General features: G+C 38.4%; 1 protein-coding gene across 4 annotated transcripts in view; it reads left to right on the plus strand.

The window, feature by feature from the left end:
• The window catches only part of PPP2R5E (protein phosphatase 2 regulatory subunit B'epsilon), a 75,253-nt gene that overhangs the window by 5,547 nt on the left and 43,908 nt on the right, over nt 1–25,798 (plus strand). Inside the window, exon 1 of one of the 4 annotated variants that reach the window (XM_054068019.1) lies at nt 18,366–18,449. The exons of the other annotated variants lie outside the window; for them this stretch is intronic. The gene's annotated coding sequence lies outside the window, so the exon portion shown is untranslated. Of the gene's footprint in view, nt 1–18,365; nt 18,450–25,798 lie in introns of those variants that run through there. 4 annotated transcript variants of the gene reach the window in all.

Below are 25,798 nucleotides of genomic sequence, written 5' to 3' on the forward strand. Positions count from 1 at the left end.
TTAGTGTTTGTAACATCCAGGGTTATTAAACCTGAAAGAAGCGAGAAAACTGTTTTCTTCTGCATTTTTCATACTTTTCTTGGTCACTTGCCATTTTTAAACTCCTAGGTTTACACCTATTTTCAAACAAGCGACTGGTCTTATTACTTTGGTTCAGTAACCATATGATTTCCAATTTTATCTTTATTGTTTGGGTCTTTCAAACTAAAACAGAGAAGAGTTTTCAACAAACTCTTTTTTTTAAGGGCTCAGAAAAATGAAATCACTTTGGAGACCTGCAGTTGCTAAGTTTAAGTAAACTACTTGTTTTGGGTAAATTTCAAATTCAATTAAACCTCTTGAGAAATATTTCAGTACAGGAAATTTTTAGATGACAGGCCTTGAATTCAACCTCAGACATATATTCCTGCTGACAAAAACATACATGCAATGCTTGCTTCTTTTCTTTTCTTCTTGGATCTATCTATTGCATATTGACATCTGCAGGCTCCATTCTTGCAAACAGCACTTTTATGGACTTCAGTATCTCCTTTGATTACAAGAACTGTGTATACAGAAAACTAGATAAATGCTTAGTCCATTCTTTGCAAGTTTTTATACTATGCCTGTCACCATAATGATTTGAGCACCTTCCAGTAGTGTATTAAGTGACGTGACTATACATCTGTCACATCTTATCTGCTCTCATTCCTTTCCCTGGGGGCAGAGTCGTATATAGTGAAATGCCTTGTTTTGGTAGTGTTTTAATGCAGTTTGTTGCTTTCTGTGCACATACATGCCTGTATTGCAGCAACAGAGAAATCAGCATTGTTGTTGTTTGTTTGGTAATAAAAATATTTCCAGACAGAAAAACAGAAGAGACAGTATGTTTTGATGCTTTGTACCAGTCTGAAGGGTAACCTACGATTGAGGAAATGTAATAAGAAGAAATAGGATTTTAATATTGCTTATTCCAGAAACAAAAGTGTAGAGAAATTAAGTTGTTACTGTTGGAGTGTTTTTTTTTTTTTTTTTTTTTAATTAACAAGTGTGTGTGTATTGTATCTTCTGTAAACAAACATTTAAAGTATTTAGAAAAGAAGATGTGCCTTCTGAGGTTCTGTTGGGTTGAGTGTAGGCTTTTAAAATCCAGAAGCCAAAAAGCTGTCTCTGTCTACACTAAAGACTTAATTTTTCTGATAATTTGATTATTTTTTTGTTTGATGCATTATGACTAAATCTAATTTGGAGTTATATTTTTTAATATGACCAGTGTCCAATATAACACTTCAAATCCAGCCTTTTCTCCTTTGTTTCAAGTGTCAAGCAAGGAGGCAGGAAGTGTGTATGGGAGTTGTGATGCAAGTGTCCTGAGTTCTCAATATGTACATGCTTAAGAACGCTTTAATCTTGCGTGCATTTTTAAATGTTTGCATACTCTTGCCTGGTGTATCTTGCAGTCCATTGTGGCTTTTGGTTTTGGCTTTACATTTAACGAGGTATTGTGAAGGCTGGCAGGTCCTCTGGATAACTGCTTTGCGGAAGAGCTGTCCCAGTGAAGGGCTCTTTTCTGGGAATGAATACTTCCAACTCTGTCCCTTAGTCAAACTCAGCCCAGGTTTGATATCCTAGTTCTTGGCTTTCCTCAAATCGTGTGTGTTCTGTAAAGGAAGAGAGTATTTTGTGTGTGCATTGGATAAGTGTATTATTTATCAGAAGGTTATTTTACTTTCATTTTGTATAGATACTCTTTTCACTTCAAAGTCTCTGGTGGCAGATTGACAGGAGTGCGATGTTAGAAAGCAGTTGATTGGAAAAAAGTATGTTGTTGTATTGGACAAGTGAAAACAGAGCGATTTCAGTATTATCTGTAAAAGGGTAAGGGGGAGTTCATTTGTGTTTCTGCCAGTGTCTGTGATGCTATGGGATGTCCAGAGAGTGAAGACATACACGTAGATGAGTAAAAAGATCATATGCTTTATGAATACCCATTTGTCAGAAAACTTGCATGTAATTCACAGTCTTCTTCCCATCCCCCTCCCCTCATTAAAAATAAATAAGTTCAGTAAAGCAAACCATCCAAAAGTAAGACTGTTAAATTTTAAATCAATGTATCCCATTTTTGTAATTTCAAGGTTTGCCAGTTTTTTTCCTGTCATCCTCCAGTATTTTGACTTTCAGGTTTTCTAAAACTACCCTACATTTTTGTTCAAAACAGCTCAAAGTATGTTTTTTATATAATTTTTCTTCCTTAAAATAGGAACCCGGAACAGTTGTTCTGTGTCAACAATACCAATTGCTTTGCTACCTCAATATTATGAAATTTATTGAGCTTCTAATACATTTATCAGATAGTTTCCATGGCATTAAAGAATTGCTGTATTGGCAACGAAAGAGCATTGCATAGTCAAAAAGGGAAAATCTCTTCTCACTTGCTGTTTGCTTCTGATTGTTATATTGTTTCCTTATATTTGAGATTCTGTTACAAGCTTTTGTTGCGAATCCTATCTATAGGTCAAATTCTGAAGTTCCTAAATAGTAAAACATCCTACCAACTCCAAGAGGCTTAACTGAGTGAGAACTGAATGTGTACATTCTTTTTCAAATACAGTTACTTTTGAAATCTCCTTTATTGTAAAACAGTCTGGCTTTTCCCAACTTATGGATGCTGCCTTCAGAACTGTACATATGGGAAATAGTTATGATTTGAGTTCTAGAAGAAGCAAGACTCAGCTTCTATTTTCTGTTGACTTCCATTGGGGGTTGGCTGCTCATCTTTTCTGCGCTACTCTCCATTTGTGAAATTTGAAATGCTTTACGGACACCGATATACTGTTAATTGTATACCTAAGCTATATACTGTCTCCTAATTTATAAACAGGAATTTGGGGTCATAGTGGTTATGCCTTTTCAAAATACAATTTTGCTTTATTTCCATAACTTGAAAGGGATCCAAGACTCCTAATTAATTGTCTGAAAAATGCTGGAACTTTGTTTATGCTGAACATAATCAATGGTGAATAAAGCATCAGTTCTGGAACTACTTTTAGGAATTTTGTGCCTATTCTGGTTGAAATAAATCTGGACATTATGGGCTGTTTCTTTGTAAGATTTGGGAATAGGGCCACAATCCCCAAAGGGATGTCTTAAGATGTACGAGGTTCTTGTCATACAGAATTAATTTTTTTACACTTTCTCTTGTGCTCTTGGCAGTTGTTTTTTTAATATAAACCTAACTGTACTTTTAATTTCTTCAGCATCTGGTGGTTGTAGAATAATTCTTCCCAATAATCTTTAAGTTTTCTGGTTGTTTCTAAAAAGTATTTGCTGGTGGTGTTTAGAAAGGGCCATGTGCTAATTAGATTCTGCCCTTTTGAGTTCTTCTCCACTTGTAATTGTCTGCCACATTTGGAATATGGCTTTGTAGAGCTACATTTGTAGGGAATGGCCATGTCCAGAAATGTGACCTGAAGTTAAGATCACAGTAAAAGAATACCTCTTTATCTTAACGGTGTGTTAGTGAGACTGCGCTTGGTGAGAAATCCTGCCAGCTTAGCCCTGATCTTCTAACGTTTCCATTCAGTTAGTTTTCTAAGTCCCTTTAGGTCTGGCAGTTTTCCTATAGCCGTGGTGGTGTGCATGTGTTTGTTTGCCGGTGAGGGGGGTTTGTTTCGGTTTTGTTTTGCTTTTTTAACCTGAACTTTTCAGTGTAATTGTTTTACTTCTGGGATTTCTTAGTCTACCTTCTGGAAATGTTAAGTGATAATCATTCCCACCTCTTTATTTTTTTTTTTTTCCCCATGTCTTTTTTCCTTTTTATTTTTTAAATTTATTTTTAAAGTGAAGTAACATGTAATGGCTTTGTAAAATGTATTTCTGTACTCTCCACAAGATGGATTCTTTCCCTCTATTCTGCTCACATGAAACCCCACCTGGAGTCCTGTGTCCAGTGCTGGAATTCCCAACATAAGAAGAATATGGAACTGTTGGAACAGGTCCAGGGAGGCCTTAGGGCAACTTTCCAGTACCTGAAGGAGGCTACAGGAAAGCTGGGGAGGGATTTTTTACAGGAGAGTGATAGGATGAGGGGGAATGGCTTTAAATTGGAAGGGGGAAGATTTATACTAGACATTAGGAAGAAATTGTTCACAGTGATGGTGGAGAGACACTGGCAGAGGTTGCCCAGGGAAGTTGTGGATGCTCTGTGTCTGGAGGTGTTCCAAACCAGGTTGGATGGGGCCTTGGGCAGCCTGATCTAGTGGGATGTCCCTGCCCATGGCAGGGGATTTGGAACTGGATGATCTTTAAGGTCCTTTCCAACCCAAACCATTCTGTGGTTCTGTGATTTTGTTAGTTTTCTTCAGGAATGTTGAGACTTTACCGTCATCAGAAACTTTTGCTTTCAGTCTTTATCTGTACAGTATGCCTGTATAATATGGTTCCCAGTAATATTTATTTCTCTAATAATATTACAGTTTTTCTTCTCTGTGTCCCTGTGTAACCCTAGTGGTCTGTAATAGAACCTCCTGTTTCTGTAATGAGTACCTCCTTTATATTCCCTTCCCAAAGTGCCTTTGACAAATGTAAGCTCTGGTTTAACCATGCAATTATTTCTATATAGTATGTATGATTGCTGAAGTATAATGCTGTCTTTATCATTAATGATGATTTGGACCTTTACTGTTGTGAAGGGTGCATTTTCCGTGTCTCTGGAATGATGTGTGTATTTATAAAATCTGTGTTTGTGTATAATCTGCATCTGTATATATAAATAAGTTATATATATTTAATGTCACATATAAAGTTTAGGTTTTGAGCGTATTTATGTTTTTGTTTGGTTCTAAAATTCAGTACTTATGATGGTATGTATTGGCTTCTGTTCATTGGTAGAGCTTTACAGTAAGGAAGCAGTCCCTTCATGTTCATCTGTTGTAAGCTACTGCCTCCCTGAGAAAAGAACACTTTGATTTATGCTTCCTGGGGAGCGGGAGGAGGACAGAAAACTGTTTTTAGATTCAGGGTAACTTGCTTTCACCTACAGTTTTTCCATTCAAGTTATTGCTGTTTCTTTGGTTCAGTCAGTCAAAAATCCTTACAAGTAATGGATGAGGGGACTCGCTGAGTTCAGTGAGTTTTGGTAGGATTAGGCATTCATGGATTAGTGGTGGGACTGTGTAATCTTGGTAGCTGTCTAATTCACAAATATCAGCAAATGGGCACACATTGCTTCATAGAAGGTTATGGAAAATGTTAGAAAAATACTAGTCTTCTTTCAGAAGGCCATGGCAGGGCTTGTCTTAGTTTGAAACTTTGCTTGTTGTGTCAGTCGTTGTTGCAGGTGCAGTTACAGGAGGGATTTTTCTGGTGGCAGAGCTTCTTCAAGAAGTTCCCAGGCAGACACCACAGCGCTTGTCTCAGCACAGATGAGAGGCAGTGCGTCTGCATGGCCACGATGTAAATCAGACTGTTAAAAACATTTCGCTGCCTCCTAATTTTAGTGATGTGCTTCATCCTGTGTCCTCTCAAATAGTTAGTTGAGCAGAACTGAAATGGTGGTGATTTTACATAGGGTTGGCAGCTTCCTAGTGTGGTTTTCTGCTTTAAAAAAAAAAAAAACCAAACAAACTAAAGAAATATTGCTGCAACTACAGTCTTGAGGATCTTTTATCAAGTGTTTTCAAATGGTCAGGCATCTGTCCAAAGAACCGGTGTGAAATACTTTTGTGCCCTTAGTTGTTGCACTTGATTGAAAAAATTGATTTTGAGCAAAGTCTTGAAGTGAAGCTGCAGGGGCATCAGTTTTGATCAGGATTAACAATGATTTACACTAATGGAAGGTTTTTCACCAATAAGTTTTCCTAATTGATAGTGACACGTGTATGATTTTGAAAATGTATATATTCTCAGATTTGTTTAAAATAACAACGTATTTTTTCAGTCTCCGTAGGAAGTTTATTTTTCAAGTCACAATATGTCTGATATGGGATGCCCTATCCCTGAAGGTGTTTGAGGCCAGGTTGAATGAGCCTTTGAGCATCCTGATCAGCAGGAGGTGTCCCTACCCATGGCAGGGGGGTTGGAACTAGATAGGTTTTAAGGTCCCTTCCAACCCAAACTGTTCTATGATGGTTCTATGATTTTAACTGTTATATTAAGTCGTATTGCTTGAAAACAAAACAAGTAATATAATAATTTTATTTTAAAACACTTTAACATTTAATGACCTTCTTGTTGGTAAATTTTTATTAAAAAGGATCATTATTTTGTATTTTTCTCCTTTCGAGTTTGTATGACAAGTTCTTAACTGTGGTTATTTTCCTTGCATGTAAAGTGCATCGTCCTTCCCCTAGCGTCTGCAGGAGTCTGGGGCAGAGAAAGAACACGGTATAATGGAGTTGTTGTATCTGGGTAAATTGGCAGAAGGTGAGAAAGCAAAAAGGATCCTTTGAGGTTAGCTTCCTAAAAGGAAAATTAAAAGAGCAGATTGCTGTGAAGTCTGATGAACATTGGGCATATCACTGGCTTTTCTGTAACAGCAACTTCCTTGACCTGCAGAGCATGTTCTAATAGCTTAGTGTTGGATTTCAGAACCCGACAAGACAGGTGGAGGTAGGCAGCTCATTATTCTGATTATAAAAGTTCGTGTAATTGTTTTTTTTTGGAAGATTTTTATACATTTAGAAAGATGTCCTTGCTGCACAACATCAGTTGCAGTCTTAGCCTTCCTTACTTGATGGGTGCTTTTCAGAAGCTGAAGTAAATTATCAGTGGTATCTCAGGGATGATGAATAAATGCAGGTGACTGTGTGTACTTGCTGGTAGAAGTATTAATTCTGGTACTTGACCTCCCAGTTGGAAGTAATGGCTAAGTACTCAGAAACAGTAATTTTTATTCAGAAAAATCAGATAGCTTCATGAAGAATAAGATTAAGCTGAAATTGGATGTTGTCTGGATACATACTTTACTGCCAGGTTTTGATTAAAACAGTGAAATAAATGCATAGTTGTCCATTTTATGCTTTTCGTTGTGAGTAGTGGCTAGGTGTAAATGTAGTTTGTGTAATGGGAGGGTAGCATTTCTTTAGGAATTATTTAACAAAGGATTATTCACAAAGTTAAGGTGATCTGCCATTAGACTTGTTATTTTTAGTGGGTTTCTGACTATTTTTCTGATGCTCCTCAAAGAATATTTAGTGTCATTAAGAAGAAATACAATAACTGTGGCTTGTGCTGGATGTGTTCTGTAGTTTTCTGGGGGATTCCTGAAAGATTTTCGGGGAGTTTTAGGGATGCTTTGTGTGAGATCACCACATTTGTGATATCTGCCTGATCTGATATGGCCTTTTGTTGTTTGGGATTTCTGTGCCTCTTTGCAGTGTCATGAGTTTAATTGAATTTTATTGTGGCTTTCTTGGCTTCTTTTTTCTGTGTGCTTATACTGGACTTGGATTTTTCAAGTTTTAAAATGCAGGTGGCAGTAAATTAGTGTGTTGCTTTCAAGGTTTTGAAAATACAGTCTTATGGATTATGTTGTAAAGGAAGACTGGTGCAAGTTAAATTTCTTATATTACAAATTGAAATTGCACGTAGTCAGAAACTGAGGAAATGCTGATTCCAGATTTTAGAGGAATTAAGTATTATTATTTTTCACTTAAGTTACCCAGTGAGATGTAATGTGAATGCCTGAACTTCCATTAGTTTCCTTTGCAAATTTAGCTCATCTGTCCCCTTTTACATTCCAACAGCAGGGCATAAATGTTATATGCAGTCTCTTTATAAATAAGAAAGCCTTTCTGGTAAGCATTCTCTTACTTCACACAAGGTTAACTGTTCAAAACGTTTTGTAGAGAGTGTATTTTCCCCTCTATGTGGAAACTAAGGTGCAAAAGATGGTAATTACAGCTGAGACAGTACTTGCTGTAGGGAACACGACTTATTTGTTGAATATTGCCAGTGTTACCAAGGGAGAGTAAATTTGGCAGCTTGTTATCTTTTGTGTTTTCAAAGAACATTTTTGGGATAGCTTTTTAAAGAAGTTGAGATGGTACTGTGTTACTATTAGTATTGGTTCTTCACTTTCCCTTTATTCCACTCAGCCCGTACTTCTCTATTACTCTTTGCTTGTTCTTTACTTCCCTTACTCTGACTTCCTGCCTCTTCTTCTAACCTCTAATGGATACAATTCACTTGTTTTTCCACAAGAGGGTGATAAAAGTCACTCATACATGTAAAACCAGGTTGAGTCGATTGCAGGCGTTACTGAAAATCCCAATAGAATGACATTAGATATATTTGTAAAGAAAAAAATAGTCTATTCATCATCTTAAGCCCCATTGGTGTGTTACAGTGCTTGTTTGTCTGCACTTCTGGAGACAAGACCAGACCTGTCAGGATGGAGACCCACCCTGTGAAGAGCGTGCCAGCTCCATCCTGCTTTGTTGCAGTAATCAGACCTTACTGCGAGACAATCCTCCCTTTCTGTTATTCATGTAATAATTTTCCTTGTCCTTTCTTCTCCATGCACTCTCTTGATTTTTTTCCCCCCTTTCCTTTTCCTCCTCATTATTATTAGAAGAAATGGAATCTTCTTCCCCACCAATGCTAACAAACTGCAGAGGTTGAAATTTCTACTGATCTCTACAAAGTGCAAAAAGAATGAAAAGGCAAGGAGAGAGAAAACTACCACCACTGTGACTTGCCTTTAATGGAGGCTCTTAGTGGAAACCTGTATCTGCTTTTGGCAAAACCTAGACCTTAACAGGTATTTTGCTCAAGATTACAACCCACTCTAATTTCTCTTCTTAGGACTAGCAAGGATGATGGAGAGAAGTGGTTACTGTAGCTCCAGAATTGTCTGTCTTAAGTGATGGAGATTGTGGCTGAAGTCTGGCACCTGGCTTTGGGTCTTTGAAAGGTTTTCCGATTGTCTCAGGCTATTTTGGATTGCAAAGAGAGCAGGATGTGAGAGAAGGTTGGGATGCAGGGCTTTTTAGATGCACTTTGAGGAAGATTCAGCATTTCAAAGTTACTGTTAGCCTGTATTTTGGGTGCCATAAACTCAAAAAAGTATCCCTTGCTGTAAACTGCTTTAGAATATCATCTGAGCTGCCAGATTAAATCTTGTTAGCCACAGGTAAGAAAAACTGCAGCGAGCCCCTTAACATTAGAGAACTGAGCGAATGGGATCTACACTGTGGGTTTGGCATAAGCTGAGCAGTGAAAAGGCTCCTGGAAAAATTCTAGACAGTTCATTGTGATGAGTCAAAAGGAGTTCCAGCAAGGAAGGAGAAAGGAACAAAATGCTTGAGGTTATGTTGTTTGCCCCATCTTCCCATTTACTGTGAAATGTAGGGTCACAGAGTGAAATTTCACACTCTTCCTAATAAATGCCCCAAATAATAAATAAAATAGATGCAGTCTGTTAAGAAAAATACAGCCACAGAGTCACTGATCTCAATAGTTCTCTCCTTCTAATAGTAGGAAATTCCAAAGGCAGGAAACATGTTGAATTCCTAGGACAAGTCTGTTCCTCTTCCTGTTCTTTAAGTGTCCTGTTGTCCCTAAACTACTGCATCCGTAATGGGCACTGTCAAGTTAAGCAAACAGCATGTGGAGCACCTTGCTTCTTGGGTAGGAAGGACCAAGCTAAAGATTTGGTTCAGGTGTCTCCAAGTCTCAAGTGGGACAGATTCTTTCGACTAACACATTCGAGGTTGACATCCCCACCTCAGAGCAGCCATTCTACAAAAGACAAGGTAAATCCCACAAAGCCCAAATCATCCTTAGAATTTCTGTGTCTGCTTCTGAGTTTGTTCTGAGAGTGTAAGGGCATTGGAGAGATTCCAACTGATATTAGCACTGTAAAAGTATTGTTCTTAAGTTTTCAGGATATTCTAATGAAGGAATGCCATAGTATCTAGAAACAGAAGCAAGTGGTTGGAAGCTGGAAGCAGGTTTTGAAGCATCTCAAAGCAAGATTCTTTTATTTCCTGCTTGATAGGAAACAGTCATTCCCCTTGCAGAAACTTTCTTAATCAAGGGTTTTGCAAAGAGGAGGCTTGACATGCCCTTCAGAATAGATTCTGAGGTGACCTCATTTGACATTAGAGCATCGCTGGTCTCCTCATGTTTTGCACAGTTGATCCTAGCGTGAACAGGCATTGCACCATAGCAAAAATGAATTTGAGAGCCAACATCTTCAAAGTTATTTCACTTGTGGCAAAATGTGCCAAAACTTCATGGTCAATAAAAAGCAAATGGTTTGGAATTGAGCATACTTTCAAGTTTATTTTTTTTTGGGTAAGTATTACACTTCTGAATTAAAAAACCTCTACGACAATACATAGTGTACAACAATACATAGTGTACAACAATATAAGACAGACTGCTTTTTCATTACAGTTGGTCTTTTTAGAGAAGGCATTCTGTACCTGATAATGTTTTTGCCTATGTAATTTTAAATGTCTCGAGCAACACAGCCTATCTCGTGTCCAAAGGTGCGGTGAAGATAGTGGAATAGAGTGCCCTCCAGTGTATACTTCATTTTGGGAGGAGTCAAATGGGCCAAAGCCTTCCCCCCATTCCTAGATTCAGTGGCTGGATAGCCACTGCCTGCCCCTCTTTTGAGCTCACGCTGCATTTGTGGTTGGTGAAGTTTTTCTGCATTGTTGTTTCCCAGGTTTCTTGTCCATATTGAATATCTATATTTGGGATTATTTTTCCCAGATGTATTAGTTGATGTTTTTCCAAACTGAATTTCACTTTATTTTCTGGCCATGTAAGGAAGTTGCTTAGGTTCTTTTTTATTATTTCTGACTTTACTGCTACTCAGAGTTTCCTATTTAATATCCTCAGAAGACGTTATCTATATGCTATTTTAGTCATATAGATTATTAAGTTATTAATGTGTGGACTAAATTGATTCTTATATCTCACAGGCATTTCTTTCCAGTTGGATACTTTGAGACATTTATTCTTTTATTTCTATACTTTTTGGCAGTACAGTGTTTTTCATCCTCTCCTCTCCAAAAAAACTGCACACAGTTTTAAACGTAGCACTTTGGGGGGAAACAGAAGCATGATTCATGCTGGAATAGAGTGAACTTTGTAAATCCAATCACAATCAAAACTGGAGCTGTGTTATAATAATTGCATATGTACCTTCACATTGATTTCAATATTCTTTGTACTTTCATTTGTACAGTAGTAGTTCTTAAATGATAAATTATTAAGTAAATATTTTCCTAGTGGAATGTGCTTTCTATTTTTGTATATCATCTTGAGAACAGAATGTGATTCCTTTCTGTAGGGTCAGCTATTTGAAATACTTGCCTGTGTTTGTTCTAACTGCATAATCTATAATCCTCGATATGTCTTTAATCTACTTTATCTCTTACAGAACTATATCTTTGGAAGAGGGAAGAATTTAGTGTGGTAGATGGTATTTAAGGGTACAAAGTTTGGGAGATTAAATCCATTTCTGTGGTCAGTACTGATAGATTTTGGCAAATAACAGATAGAAGAAATGACTGGTTAAGTACATTCCTGTGGAATGAACAAATAATAAGTAACAAAGTTTTACGGTATTTCATATCGGGCAATGTGGTAAAATTGAAGAAGAATTTTGCCACCTGGCTATTCTTAAACATCTGCAGAGTTAGAGGAAAGGAATTGATTTAATTTCTTTTGATTCTTAGTGGTTATTTTGTGAAGGCAGATTGAATTTAAAAATGTTTACCTTTCTATGCATGACTGAGGTGGAATCCAGAGTGAGAGTTTCTTAGCATTGACCACTTCAGACCAAGTGGATGCATTAACCTGGAACAGATTGAACTGTGGGTTCGAGGAGGGTGTGTGTGTCTGTGTGCACACGGGTGCTGAGAAGTCTGCTCCTGAAGGACTGAGTGCATCCTGGTGCCAGGCAGTAGTGGTTTTGACAATTTGCTGTGCTGGGTTTGTTAAGCACAAAGAACTGCTGTTGCTTCATTAGAACAGAGGAGAAAAACTTTAGAAAAATTCCCTGTAGCCTACCTATATTAATAAGCAAAATGTGACTCTTTAATGAAATTATTCTGTTGGGGAGTGTCCGTTTTGGCAAGACCAGATAAACTTCAGGAGAGTGAGGGAAGACAAGTCATCGACAATCAGCTGTCAGGATTGCAGAAGATTTTTTTCTTAGTTAACTCCAAACGAACTCTATTTAAAACCACTATTTTTGTGTGTAAACTTCAGGGATTTTATTAGATGAGTATTGAACTGTTAGATGAAAATATAGCTATTTCCCTCCCCCTCCCCCCCAAGCGTTGCCTTTGCTTTTGTATGTTTTGGTAACTGACAACAATTGAAGATCATTAAATAAAACAAGGTGTCAGAGGTCAGGTTTCTGTGTTTGTCTAGTACGAAGGTATTCGATGCCATTTGTCAGGGGACGATGGATTTCTCATTTGGCCTAGTGACAAAGAATCTGATCTTACAAGGTCTTTGGGTTTGGGGGTGGGAATAGCCATCATGTCAAATGACAAGCTTGCACAGCACAGGTTTTTGTTAATGAAGCCATAGTGCATAGCAGGCCTGGGTTCAAACACCACCAGTACTAATATATATATATATATATATATACACATATATAAAATATATATATATGTTAAGTAGTAGAAGAAGATGATCATCAGTGATGTTAAGTAAACCAGGTGCATCAGCCGTAATGTTTGTTGTTCTTACAAATGGATTGGAACATGCATAACACTTAACCCTGCACATTCATATCATGCTAAACAAAAGTGAAGCATTAGCATGGAATTTCAGCATTCTACATTTGTAAAACTTCTGAGAGTCTTGCAGGGAGATGTGTACTGCAGGGAAGTTAATTTACATGAGTAGAGATTTCCTTTACAGAAAAAAGAATGAAGATACTATGTAAAGCAACAGAGTCCTTGGTGACTATTTGCCCTTAAAAGTGATTCCATCTAATCCATTCCCCAAAAGGATGAGAACTGGATAACATCAAGTGAATCTGAACACTGAAATGTCTGTTTTGCGCCTGCATAGGCTATTGTGATGGTATCCGTGTGGCTGTAGGGAGAGAGGTCCTGCATTTTAGTTTTTCCAGTGAAGAAATAAGTGGGAATTTGCGTTTTTTCCTTTTAGACAATGAGAAGTTTTCTACCAGCTTCACTGCTTAAATTCGTATTGTGCTTTCTGTGCTGCCGTACCATTTTCAGTAAAAGAGCAGTTGCATGGAGACAAAGAGACTGCTGATTTAAGTCTCAATAGAGAAGTCTGTTAGGCTTCAAATGTGGGAGGATACTAAATGTGGCTGAGAGGTTGGCAGATGCTACCTGGACCAAAACTACTTGAAAATATTAAGCAGCTGGTTAGTAGGTTTGCCTAGAACCCATTTAATGTCTGGAAGAATTGCTGGGAAAAATATGACAGAGGAGTTTTGGTTTAAAAATGTACTTATTGTCTGGACATAATTTGCTATTCATGTTGAATAAAAAAAAAGTAGAGTTCAGCCACAAATATTTTGCTAATGTTGATGTGAGGGGGGGGAAAAAAAAACCCCAACCCCAAACCCTGCTTTCTCCTCCCACCTGGCTTAAATTTTTTTTGTAAACTATGTCAGTTTATGCAACATTTTGGCTTTCATTTTCAAAGGAGAGTAATCCATTTGCATTCTGCGAATTAAACTGACAGCTGCAACGTGTTGTCTGAAGTTTCAGGAAGCTCCATGTATCTGCTGCGGTTGATGTTTCCCTAGGCTGCAGTACTGTGGAAATTTACCTACAGGGTTTGTTTTGCTGGGAACACCATCAGGAGGCCAGAACCGAAGTGGTGGAACTGGGTCTGAATTCCTGCTGGGTGCATGCAGAGCTCCATGTATGGCCCGAGAGGGGAAGGTGCTTCTTCATCTGCACCTTCCTCATCTCTGCGCTGATCTCCTCTACAGACTGGATAGTCCTGGGAGCTGCCTGCCCTAGTTTCGCACCTTGAGGTTGAACTGGAGTGTAAACGCTCTTTAGCCATATCTTTTCTGACTTGTGTGATGCTATGTAGGCTGCAAAATTGAGTTATCTCAGTGTTTTTTGTTTCTTCTTTTGGCGGATGGAGAGGGGAGATAAAGAAGTTGTGTGAAGCTGTTGTGCTGCGTGACTAAACATACAGAAAAGCCCTAAGGAAGCCGTGGCTCAGGACCAGGGCAGTTGATTTAAATAGGGTGTATGGACTTCTAATTCATTTCTAAGTGCGGTTCACTTTATGACCTGTTCTGTGAGGAGGGTTGATTACAGGATCTCTGTGCTGGGTCATTAAATAGTTAACATCAATGCAGATATTTATGCTTCAGAAGCCAAGATTTGCACACGTGTGGGTATAAGCGTTTCCAGTAGAGCACATTTGGTACTTAACCTGGAAAAAAGTCAAAAGAGGTGATTAATGTTTGGAATATGTTTTATTTTGTGTGCCTAAAACTTCCAGCAGGTGCTGTAGAAACTGGAGGAAAAGATTATCTCTTTAGCATGTCCCACACTTAGTTCACATTGAGCCACAAAATAATATTCAAATGAACAAGAATCTCTTGATTGAATCTAAATGGAAAATGCAGTTTTCCATGGCCTAATTATTCCAGAAACGATAATTTCATTGTAGGCAAATTTCACTTAAAACCTAGGAGATTTCTGCAAAATTATCTGAAAGGAAAAATACTGTTCTCTTTTAAAGTGAGACAAAGAAATAGCAAGAGCTTTTTTCTCTTTTTCTTTTCACAGTCTGTGTTTATCTATCTTGGCTGCTAGTTCTTCTGGTAGAAAGAGGTTTTCAGTTTCACAAATATGTTCTTTGTCATTTGCATACTATTTTGTTTGTTACTGCACTACACAGTAATATGGCCAAAATTTCTGTACACACAGTTTCATAGTTTTTCTTGTAGAATTTTTAAAAATTTGTTTCTGAAAGAGTGTACTTCTACCCATATGAAATGGTTGCTTTAGAACTTCTCTAGTGGTCCCTTGCTGTTTGTCAGGGGTGGGGTTTGTGCCCTGGGTCAGCCTTTTGCTGTGTCCACACCCCAAATTTGGCAGAGTTCTAAGGCAGTGGAAGATCATTTTATGTGTAACAGCTAGATAAGATTATCATAATTAAGAATGATCAGGCATTTTAGCATCTGTTATTAACAGAGTGTACATCTGTCATCCTCACAGAGCAAATGAGGATGATTTGTTTCCTCTTAGGTGTGACGGAGGAATCGGTGTGACTTCTTTTTGTGGCACTGGTAAGATCACTGTGAGGATGCATCATGGGGTCTGGGACTTGGCATACGTGAAGAAGCTGTTGGAGAATGAGAGAGTAGTAGACCCATTAAATGATCAAAGACACAGGGAAAATTCCTTATGCAATACAATTTAAAAAAAAAATAATCTGTTTGCATAGTTTATCAAAAAGCTTGAGATCAGATCTGGTCATAGTGGCTTATGAGGAGAAAATACTGGCCATATACAAGAAGAACTAATGCTGTTAGCTAAAGCCAGAAATTAGCCATGTGTTTTTTTTTAAAAGAGGAAAAATATATGTTGGTAGGGATTATTTAAAGTCGTGTTAGATTCTGTTTATTTGGGAATAAAAATGAGGCTGTCATCAGTTAGACAAGTTGGATCTTTCCTTGGAGGAATGAGGCTTTGTTTGCTCTGTTCTGTAGATCTTGGGTAATACTTTGCTAGTTGTTGAGGACTGCTCAGCCTGAGACACTGGGTTGTGACACATGGATGATGACTCAAAATGCAAGTGAATTTGGTGAATACAGCACTAAGTAAACATTCAGAAAAATTAAGGTGCCTCAAATTGGGCATTGAAAATCAATGGAAGTTTTTAATCTGAATCTTGTTATTTCTCTGTGTTCTTTTGAACTAATATATTGTGAGTAATATAGCATGAAAATGAGAGTCTTGAAAAATGTTGCTCTTGTTTGGTTTGAGAAAAACAAGAGATAAAATTAAATATGACATTAAACAAACTCTTAAGATTCACTGCTTTTATTACAGCTAAGTAACTGAAAGATTGCTCTAATCTTACTTTAATAGAAACAAATCTGATTGGAGTATTTTTGTTTTGCTTTTCAAAAATCACAGACTGTCACAAACACTTTTTAACAGTCTTGATTAAAGGTAATGATGCACTGTACTGAAATTCCAGTATGATCCAGACTGGAACAGTCTCGCTTCATTGGTTCATCTTGAGTGTGAAGTCCCTTTCTTCTCAATGAGATTTTTTTTTTTTTAAAGTAATAAAACTTTTAATATAATTGCTCTGGTTTTAAAATTCATTGTAATTGGTATATTCATTAAAGCAGTTCAGTGGTATATGGCTTGTATGTTTGCTTGGTATTGCCTTCCTTGGGTCAAAATCTTAGGGAATATTGAACAGCTTCTCCCAATACTGTGAAGTTATGTTTTACAGAGCAAAGAAGTTAATCTGTGCAGACTTAGAATATATTTTTTTTCAACTAATTTTGTAGTGTAGCGTGCAGTAATTTATTGTGAAGTGTTACATGTCCTTATGAGAACTTTTGCCCTTCTTGGGCATTTGCCTTCCCATTTCCAAACAAACGTCTTAAAAATAGTCAAGCAGATTGCTGAGGTAGAAGGGAATGGCTGCCCTTACAGAAATGAGTGAAACACCAGGGATGCTGATGTAGGGATCTAAAAACAAAAGGAAGAAAGGAGGAGGTTTCATGGCTGTTCACACAAATTAAAACTCACTTTTTGATTTCATTTTTTTGTGAATCTGAGGAAATGGCACGCCATGTGCTGATGAATTAAAAAAATGTGGAGATTTGATATATACTTAAATACAGGAATTGAATTGCTGAAATGAAAGCTTTTCAGTGTACTTGTTGAAACATGATAATGCTCTCATTGTCTGAAAAATAAATAGACTGTGATTCAAGCTTGCCCACTGAAAAGCGTTTCCTCCAATGTTTTTTACAAGGTAGAGTTTGAAAAGGAAGTAATTTGTAAAATGTTGAAATAGAGTTCAGTGTCAAAGCAACCGAAGAATAAAATTACTCAAAATAAATAGTAGCTCTTATTTTGAAAGTGTGTCAAAGTGGAGGAGCTTGCTTAAGGTGTAGTTGCTATTGGCTGCACAAAGCCCTCATTTCTGCGTCTAATAGATAGGAATACTAATAATGGAATTCATCCCTTGTCGTGTTTTGCTGCTTAATCATCTTGTCTGGCACTCCCCCGGTCGTCTTCCATGTGGCCGTAATTCAGGAATGAAAGCTTGCTCCGGCACTGGTATTACAGTCAGTAATCAAAGAGGCTGGGATTATGCAGATAATGAAAGGACCGGCCAGCGTGTGTTTACCCACGAAAACTGGAGTGAAGTTAGGGACAGTAAACAGCCAGGGAGCTGCCTTCCGCCGGACGACAATGGCCGTCACTCCTACGTCACGGTTGCCTTAAAGATCCAGGGTAGGTAAGCAGAAACCGAGAGTGCTCGCATGTTCAGAAACTTGTGTCAGCAGTATTGCTTCAAGTTTCTGCCATGAAAAAACAATCTCTTACAAATCTTCAGTTGTATAGTCTTCCTGTGCTGCTGCTACTGTCAAAAATAGAATTTCAAGACGGTTGCTAATGTTCTGTTAGTAAATACTTGGTTTATATACAGTTTCCTGGAAATTATCATGGATTAGGAGGACAGAGAGGGGCTCTAGTGTACATCTGAATGCAAATAAAATAGAAAAACAGTATATATTTTTTTCCTTAATTTTTGTTAAGAACTGCAATTTAAAAATCCAAACCTAACATTTTCTCAGAGCACAGAACTTTGTGAATCACTTGTGATTCAAAGCCTAGCTAGATAGCTTTTTATTAGTTTTAAATTTTGGAGTAGGAAAGAATTGTTTGGCTCAATACTGAGGGTGGCAGTAGTTGAGGGGCTCTGTAACATAAAATGATGAAGGGAGAAAAGGAAGTGTCTAAAATTAAAGAGGAAAATAAGTTTGGTGTTTAGTTTTTATTGTTTCTTTTTTTTCTTATAAACTCCAGAAGCTATTCCCCTCTCTTGGTTTTTAAATTGTTTCATCTGAAGTAGTGTAGGTTCTTCCAAGATACCCATGATTTCTTGTGAAGTGATTTCCATGCTCTTGTCAATGCATGAATAACAAATAATAGAATGGGTGGGGAGGAAGTTGATTGTAATTTGACTTAAAAGCATGAATGTTTTGACCTCAACGACTGGCAGCTTGAAAAGAATGATTTGCTGTGCTGTTTGTGTGAGCAGTTGGGTTGTTTAGTGTTAATCACCATCCAGTTATGAATATAATTCACTTGTTAGTCAAGTGAATTAAGCTATAGGCTAGTGCTGGACTTTTAAACATACCTTCAGTAAGCACTCATGCTAGCAGGAGGAGTAGTGCTCTTCAGAATGCTACATTGATGGAAAGAAACAATATTCATCTTGTGGATGTAATGAAGGTAGGGCTCTGCAAGCTCAGGAGGTCTGAAAAAATGAGGGATTTTAATTTTTTATTATAGTTTATGGCCTTAAAAGATGGATTTCCTGACATACTATTTTGAGTGACTGTTTACCTTGAAATTTTTATGCGTGATGAAAGAGTAAGGTGTGGGGTTTTTTTGTTGTGTTTGTTATTACTTTTTCTAATTGCTATGGTTTAGGTTCTAAGTGTTGAGTAGGATGCTTTTTGTTCTGTTTTATGGCTGGAGACTGCTTTCTTTAGCGGCTGTAAACTTCTGTTGACAGGTATAATTTAAAAATATTCTGTCTGTACATGCTGTAGCAAAGCAGTGGGCTCAGAGGAAAACCGATCCTTACTTTTTAAGATGATACTTTTATTCGGTTTGTATTACAGATGTCTGAGCTTTGTGAGACAGCGAGTGGAAATTAGATCAACTTATAGCCTGATCCTATACTCGGAATTCTTCTAGCCTTGAGAGCCCTAGGATGTGAGGAAGTGTAGGATCAGTCTCCATGTTGTAACAGTTTTTCCTGCATTTCAGAATTAAGAACGGTTTTTGTGTTATTCAGAATCAAGTCTCATTTGATTATATTAGCACTTTGCTTGATTAAGAATTGCTGAATCAGGTTCAGTACTTGAAAGGTCGGTGTGTAAAGGGAGATTGGTGTTGATGTCTGTGTTACTCTGGTTGGTGTGCTATGTCATGACATTAGCAAGGCAAGGGCCGATCTCTGTGGTGAAGGATGTCGAAAGAGACTGCTGTATTTATATTTTAATTGAAAGGAGAGATTGCAGTGTATTTTATTTTTTGCGCTTTTTTTTGCTGAAATTAAGGCAAGTTTTGAAGTTCTCATTGAATATGCCAGGGCCCAAGTTAGTTCTCTTCCAGTTGGAGGCGGTGAAATATGTGGAGAATAAAGGTAAAATTGAATTTGAAAGACAAGTTAGAATTCCAGTTTTCCAAGCTTTTATGTGAAAGTTAGAAATCCAGAAGCTTTCGTAAGAGTCATGTGTTCTTAAATGTTTCCATAGCGTGAAAAAACCCATGGTTTTGTTTTGTTTAAGAAAAGGCACTGGTATTGTTTATGAGGCATAGTAAAAAAGAAGCTTAATTTCAAAATACTAGTCCAGCAGGAATTTTGTTTGCCTGCTGTTAGCCTGCATATCCTCCTCCTTGGATATTCAGAAAACATTAGGCGTTTCAATTATTATAATTCAGACATTTCTTTGCTCATCACATAGTTCTAAAGTTCTTCCTTCAATGAGTTCACTACTTATATTACGGGAGAAAACAAACAAACCAGAAAGTGAAGGAAGCCCAAAAACATGAAACGGCTTGTGATTGTTACCCTAGCCCTACCCAAAAGTAAAGGGTTAAGTGAACTTTCTATGTAGTGACGAGAAAAGGTAGGATGATCAGGGAAGGGGAAAGCCAAGGGAAGTTGTTGCTCAGTCACAGAATCGGGAAGCTAAGAGGAACTGGACAGACCTGTTGTATAAGACAAGCCGGGCTGTATCAGGTGCCGAGCAGTGGAGGGGAAGCTGAGCTCCCAAATACCGGAACAAATCGAGTACGGAGAATGGAGAGAGCTCTACTCGATCTAACTTATTCTGCAAGTGAGAGAGGAGGAAAGTGCTGCTGCAGGCAAACTGTTGGTGGTGCCTGAGCATGCTCTAATATCTAAACTACTTTCCCCTCAACATTTTTAGCTCTAAGCACTTCATAACATTGGAAAAGAAGAAAATTCAAGGATTACCTAGTATGCTCTTACTTTGAGATAGTGAGGATATGGAGAAATGCTAATAAAACTTTATTTCTGAACAGGTGAAGTACATTGTTATACTATAGTACAGTATTTTTTTGTTTTACTATTATTTTAATCAAAAACACTGATCCATAAACTTGCTGATTGAATTTTCAAGTAATTGATTTTTTTTCAGGTGATCTGAGCTATTAAAGAGAAAGCTGGGGTAAATACTTTTACCATGAGTACCCTAAGGTGGTGCCAATTGCTCAAGGAAGGATTATGTTGTAGTGGGAACAGTACTGCCCAGAGTAGAAGAACCTGCCATTTTCCTCTTCATTGCACAAGCAGACTTTTTTTATTTCATTTGCCTTCCTGTACCTTGATCAAAACCTCGTTTTAGGCGGAGGAAACCTGTCTGTACCGGTAAGGCTGTGTGTGATGAGAGGGGACAAACTGGGCTGCTCTTGCACCTTATCTGAATGATGACAAACAACTCATCTATCTCTAGTAGGCCTGATTGAGTGCAGGAGATGACGCTGAAATGGCTGAAAAGCCTCATGGGCAGTAGGAACCTGCAAGTCCAAGCCAAGAGAGAAATGTGCTGTGTGGGCGCGTGCTGTGTTGAAGTAAGTGGAGCCCTCTCCTGGGGCTGAGCCCAGGCCAGGGCGTTTGGACTGACGGGAGTGGAGTACCACCTGAGATCCCTTCAGTCTGTAGGCTCAAGAGATATCCAGGTTATTGTAGCTCTGAGACTGACTCACCAGCCTGCTCCATCTGCCTTGAAGATCAAGAAAAGCCTCCTGTAAAATGATCAACAACCATCAGGCATTGGTCTGCATTGGTACTTTTGGTATGCCCATACATCCCATGAAGAATGTGAGTACGTAACTGGAAATAACCATGTCATAGAACCATAGAGTCATAGAATGGTTTGAGTTGAAACAGACCTTAAAGATCATCCAGTCCCAACCCCCCTGCCATGGACAAGGACACCCTCCACAGCATCAGGTTGCTCATAGTCCCATCCAACCTGGCCTTGAACACCTCCAGAGATGGGGCAGCCATGACTTCTCTGGGCAACCTGTGCCAGTACCTCACCACCCTCAAAGCAAAAAATTTCTTCCTGATATCTCATTTAAATCTCTACTCTTTCAGCTGAAAACCATCACCCCTCATTCTATCCCTGCTTTCCCTGATATAGAGCCCCTCCCCAGCTTTCCTGTTGGCTCCCTTTAAGCACTAGAAGGCTGCTTTAAGGTCTCTGTGGAGCCTTCTCTAAGTGAAACAAGCCCAACTCCCTCAGCCTGTCCTCGTATTGGAGGTTCTCTATCCCTCTGATCGTCTTTGTGGCCTCCTCTGGACTTGCTCTAACAGATCCGTGCCCTTCCTGTGCTGAGGACTCCAGAACTGAATGCAGTGTTCCAGGTGGGGTCTCATGAGAGCAGAGTAGAGGGGGAGAATCCTGTCCCTCAACGTGTGCTGGTCACACTTCTTTTGATGCAGCCCAGGATACCATTGGCTTTCTTGGCTGCAGGTGCACATTGATGGCTGGTGTAGAGCTTCTCAACAGCTCCCCCAAGTCCTTCTCTTCAGGCCTACTCTCAATCTGTTCTCTGCCCAGCCTGCATTTGTGCTTGAGGTTACCTGGACCCAAGTGTAGGACTTGGGTCAAGTTTTACTTGGTCTTGTTGAACTTCATGCGGTTGGCGCATGTCTAATTCTCAAGTCATTCAAGGTCCCTCTGGTGTTGTCCTGTCCCCTCACAGTTGCGTCTGCAGCTAGAAACTCGCCTGCATTTTTCCTGCCTTTTGGATCAAGAAGCACGAGGTTGGAAGTTGGAGAAGGAGAGAAGGATGCTATTGAGCTGGGTTCTGTGATGGACTCTGCTGGTACTGTGGGAGCTTGCTCTCCTGCTCACTTTTCCCTTCCTTGAGGCAGTGAATGTTCATTGTGGCGCTGTCTTAGGAAGCAAGGAGGCACCATACCTTTGATCCCAAATACAATGTAATAAGTTAATATAATTAACTTGAGTTCTTGCTGTACTATTTGTGTCCTCAGTCAGACCAAAACTTAGCACAGCTGTGCAGAAATGTTTCTTGAGAAACAAAAATGACCCCACCAAACCAAACTAATGTGAGAATGGGAAGTGAGGAATTGCAGTCTGCTGTATGGGATCATTCTTTTTGGCAGAATCACATTTAAAGAAGATCCTTTCTGCCTTCATTTCAAGTGAAAAAGAAATGCCTTTCTCAGCAAAACAAACCATCATAGAAGCATTCAGTTTCTCATTTGCAGAATAAATGATTCAAGTTCTCTTAGGTCCACATGGAAAAAATACTCCACCGTTTTACCGGATGCTGTGTTCTCCAAAACATCCCATTTCTTTTAATGGCTGTTTCTTAATGATCCACAGCTGAAGGCCCTTCCCTTTACTCTTGGCAGCCTATGCAGTCTTTACGGGCTGGAACAGGATCTTTCTTTCATCCTAGGAAATAGTATTAATCCTGCCAGTATTTAACTGAATCCAGGATTACTAATCTGTTGAAAAGCTCTGCTTTTAGTTTTTACAGATGATGTCCAGGACATCTGATAGTTGCATTCGTGTTGTCAACAATGCATGCTGCATTTATCTGTGGTAACCTCACAGTTTCTAGATGAGAGTAATTATATTAATATTAAATGATGCAGTCTTCATTAGTGAAAATGAGTCAAGTTCTTCTTAATAAAATGATAATTTTCTCATTTATGTTCTGTGTTTTCGAAGTAATGGGTTTCAAATACTCAGCATTTAAATTTGCCTTTCTAGTGGAATAATAAAGTATTACAATGACTGTAATTTAGAATGAATTTACATAATTTAGTTATTTACTTTTCCCAGTGTTTTCCTAGTTAAAGCTTCTTAACTAGTCTCTCTGTCTCATGATCTATTATCCCTGTTGATACCAATTTGATTGATAACTGTGCAGAAGCAGAAGAGTTAGGAGGAAATTCCAAGATGCTTCAACTTAACTTTTCATTAGCAATTAAGAAGCAGACATGGCTCCCTGAATTGTATGAAACATCATTTTGTAGCAGTGAAGCCAGCTGTTTTATTTCACGTTGGTAAGAAAGAGGCATGTGTGGAAAAGCACCTGTTTTAGAATGGGTTGTTTTTACGTGTGTATTGTCATCACCTGTTTCTCTCTAAAAACGTAACTCTGCATGGGTTTTCTGTACTTTCTTTTGAGTAGATCGTTGCAATTTTACAAATTAGTCTAGGTAATAGGTGGAAAAAGGCCAAGACTGGTGAACAGCTGATCTCCAGTGCTACAGTTATCTCCTATTTTATGTAGTGCTTCCTGACAGGATTTAGAACTTCAAACACATAAAACTCTTGCATGGGAAAGTCACTACTTTAAAAAATTTGTATGAATGAAGTTGCTATAGAATCTTAGAGGCTAAAATCTGGTTAATTGATATTGAACTCTGGTATGCTGCTTGCATAGGAACAAATTTGCTGGAAGTTTCCTCATTTGAATCAATGCAAGTAGGAGGCATAGAGATTCCTCAACACAACAGCTCAGAAAGAGTTACTCAACTAGGTTACTTTTCCAGTTGTGACTTAGGGGCCAATTAGCAGCATCCGGAATGAGGCGGCAGCGTGTGGGTAAAAATAGATGGCATTTGGAGAAGCTGGGGGCTGTTTTGGAGAAGGTCTTCAGCTGCGGACTGAGACAAGCAAGACAAAGAGGCAAGCTTCAGAGGAGAATATTTACAGACATGGTTGTGAGAAAGTCCATGAACAGGCAAAGGTAGGAGCAGCCCAGAGAAATGGCAAGAAATAATGCCAAATTGGACTCAAACTGAAAGGCCTCTGCTGCTGAAGGAGTGCCTGAGCTGGGTTCCTCCCTGCTGACAAGAGATATGGTGCTAGCATTGATATTAAAATGAAACAAGCTGTAACATCCTCTGAAAATGACAGCAACCCCAAGGAGTGGGTGTAAAGCTTGCTAGATTGTTAAGTCTTGTGTTTAAGATCGATACTTTAATGCCTGTCAGAGGAAGGAGTGAGGTGCACAGAAGTGCTGCTTCAGTAGGCTTGCTTAAAGGCAATTGTTTTACGATTGCCAGAGTCCCTGAGACCAAATAACTGAGTACTATGCAAGACACAAGGAGGAAAACTTGTGGCATGGGATTGTATTTTGCTTTCTAGCCTTTACAGTTATAACCATGTCTTGTAACCACAACAGTTTTGATAGTCCTTCTCCATCGTTTTTGTGGGATACTATAACCACTGGATTAATATAGTTCAAAACTCTTTTGTTCTTCACTGACCTACTTTGACTGCACATTAGACATTGGATTGGGCCATCTGTATATGTGCCTGCTGATACAGCCTGACTGTAAAGAGAATGCTCTCTGTCTTCTCTTGATAAACTTCAGTTCAGTGGAGCTAATTACTTAAAATACTATTTTTTTTTACTGTAAATGGCATGCTCTACTTGTCATTTAATCATGTGTTAGTGAACTTGATATTCCATGAAAAAATAAGAAGGCAAGAAAGGATGCACTGGAAGTCCTATCTTTAAGTACACTAAGGATATGTGTAAGTTAAGAGTTTTCGCTGCTGGTCTAGTAGTGAGCCTGTTATTTCTTGAAAAGTATAGGCAAGTTAGAGAATATATAATCTGTGTAGTCATATGGTCAAATATAAAGCATGTGTGCTGTACTATATATGCTTTCCTGAGCAGGGATCTCTGTACCTGTAAAGCTCTATAGAAATGCCTTTTAAAAGTTATGCTAATTCTCCAGTAGTGTATTTGGATCACCTCATTTAGGAGCTTTCAGGCTTACCTGTGCATGTATAAACCTGTAAAATACACTCTCTTCCTGCTGAGTTTTTCTCCATTAATTTTTTGTGAAATACATAACTGATGAGATTGCTCTTCATTTTCTTGATTAGCAAGCAACGAGCTTTCTGCCAATTAGAACAAAGGTGTAATCACAATTCTAATCAGCCAACGTAACACTCCTGTTGAATTCAGTTTGGCCACCATGCCAACTGAAGATGAAGTTTGCAACCACAGAACAGCTGAGGATAAATGCTGTTGGTAGTCTAATTTCAGCTTATCATCTTCAATAGAGAAGCACCTTAACTAACGAGTATTTTGGAAGAGGTAGAGAATGTAAGTGGTTGATGAGGGAGAGTATTGTTTGGTAACCACAGAGGAAAGGTTTTAATTATATTTAATGCCTAAACTGTTATGCCTGGTAAATATTTATAACAGTCTAAACTAAGAAAGTTTTGCAAAGTGACTTGATGCACAGTAGAGCATCAACTTTCGTTACTTTGGTTGCCTTACATTAATTGTTAGACATAACCCTGCCTGTGTAGTTTTCAATTTTCTCAAACTTGTTTGTGAATCCTAAGAGCTTAATACAAACCACTTTATTTGTAATATGTCAAAAAGTTACATTTAAACTTAATATGTTGTAGGCTGATAGTCATGTTGCAGAAGCGTAAATCATCTCTAGAGAAATTCACTTCAGGTGCTAAGGCCCAGTGATCATAGAATGATTAAGGTTGGAAAAGACCTCTAAGTTCCTTGAGTCCAACTGT

This window comes from Cuculus canorus, chromosome 5 (genome assembly GCF_017976375.1).
Source record: "Cuculus canorus isolate bCucCan1 chromosome 5, bCucCan1.pri, whole genome shotgun sequence".
NCBI lineage: Eukaryota > Metazoa > Chordata > Aves > Cuculiformes > Cuculidae > Cuculus > Cuculus canorus.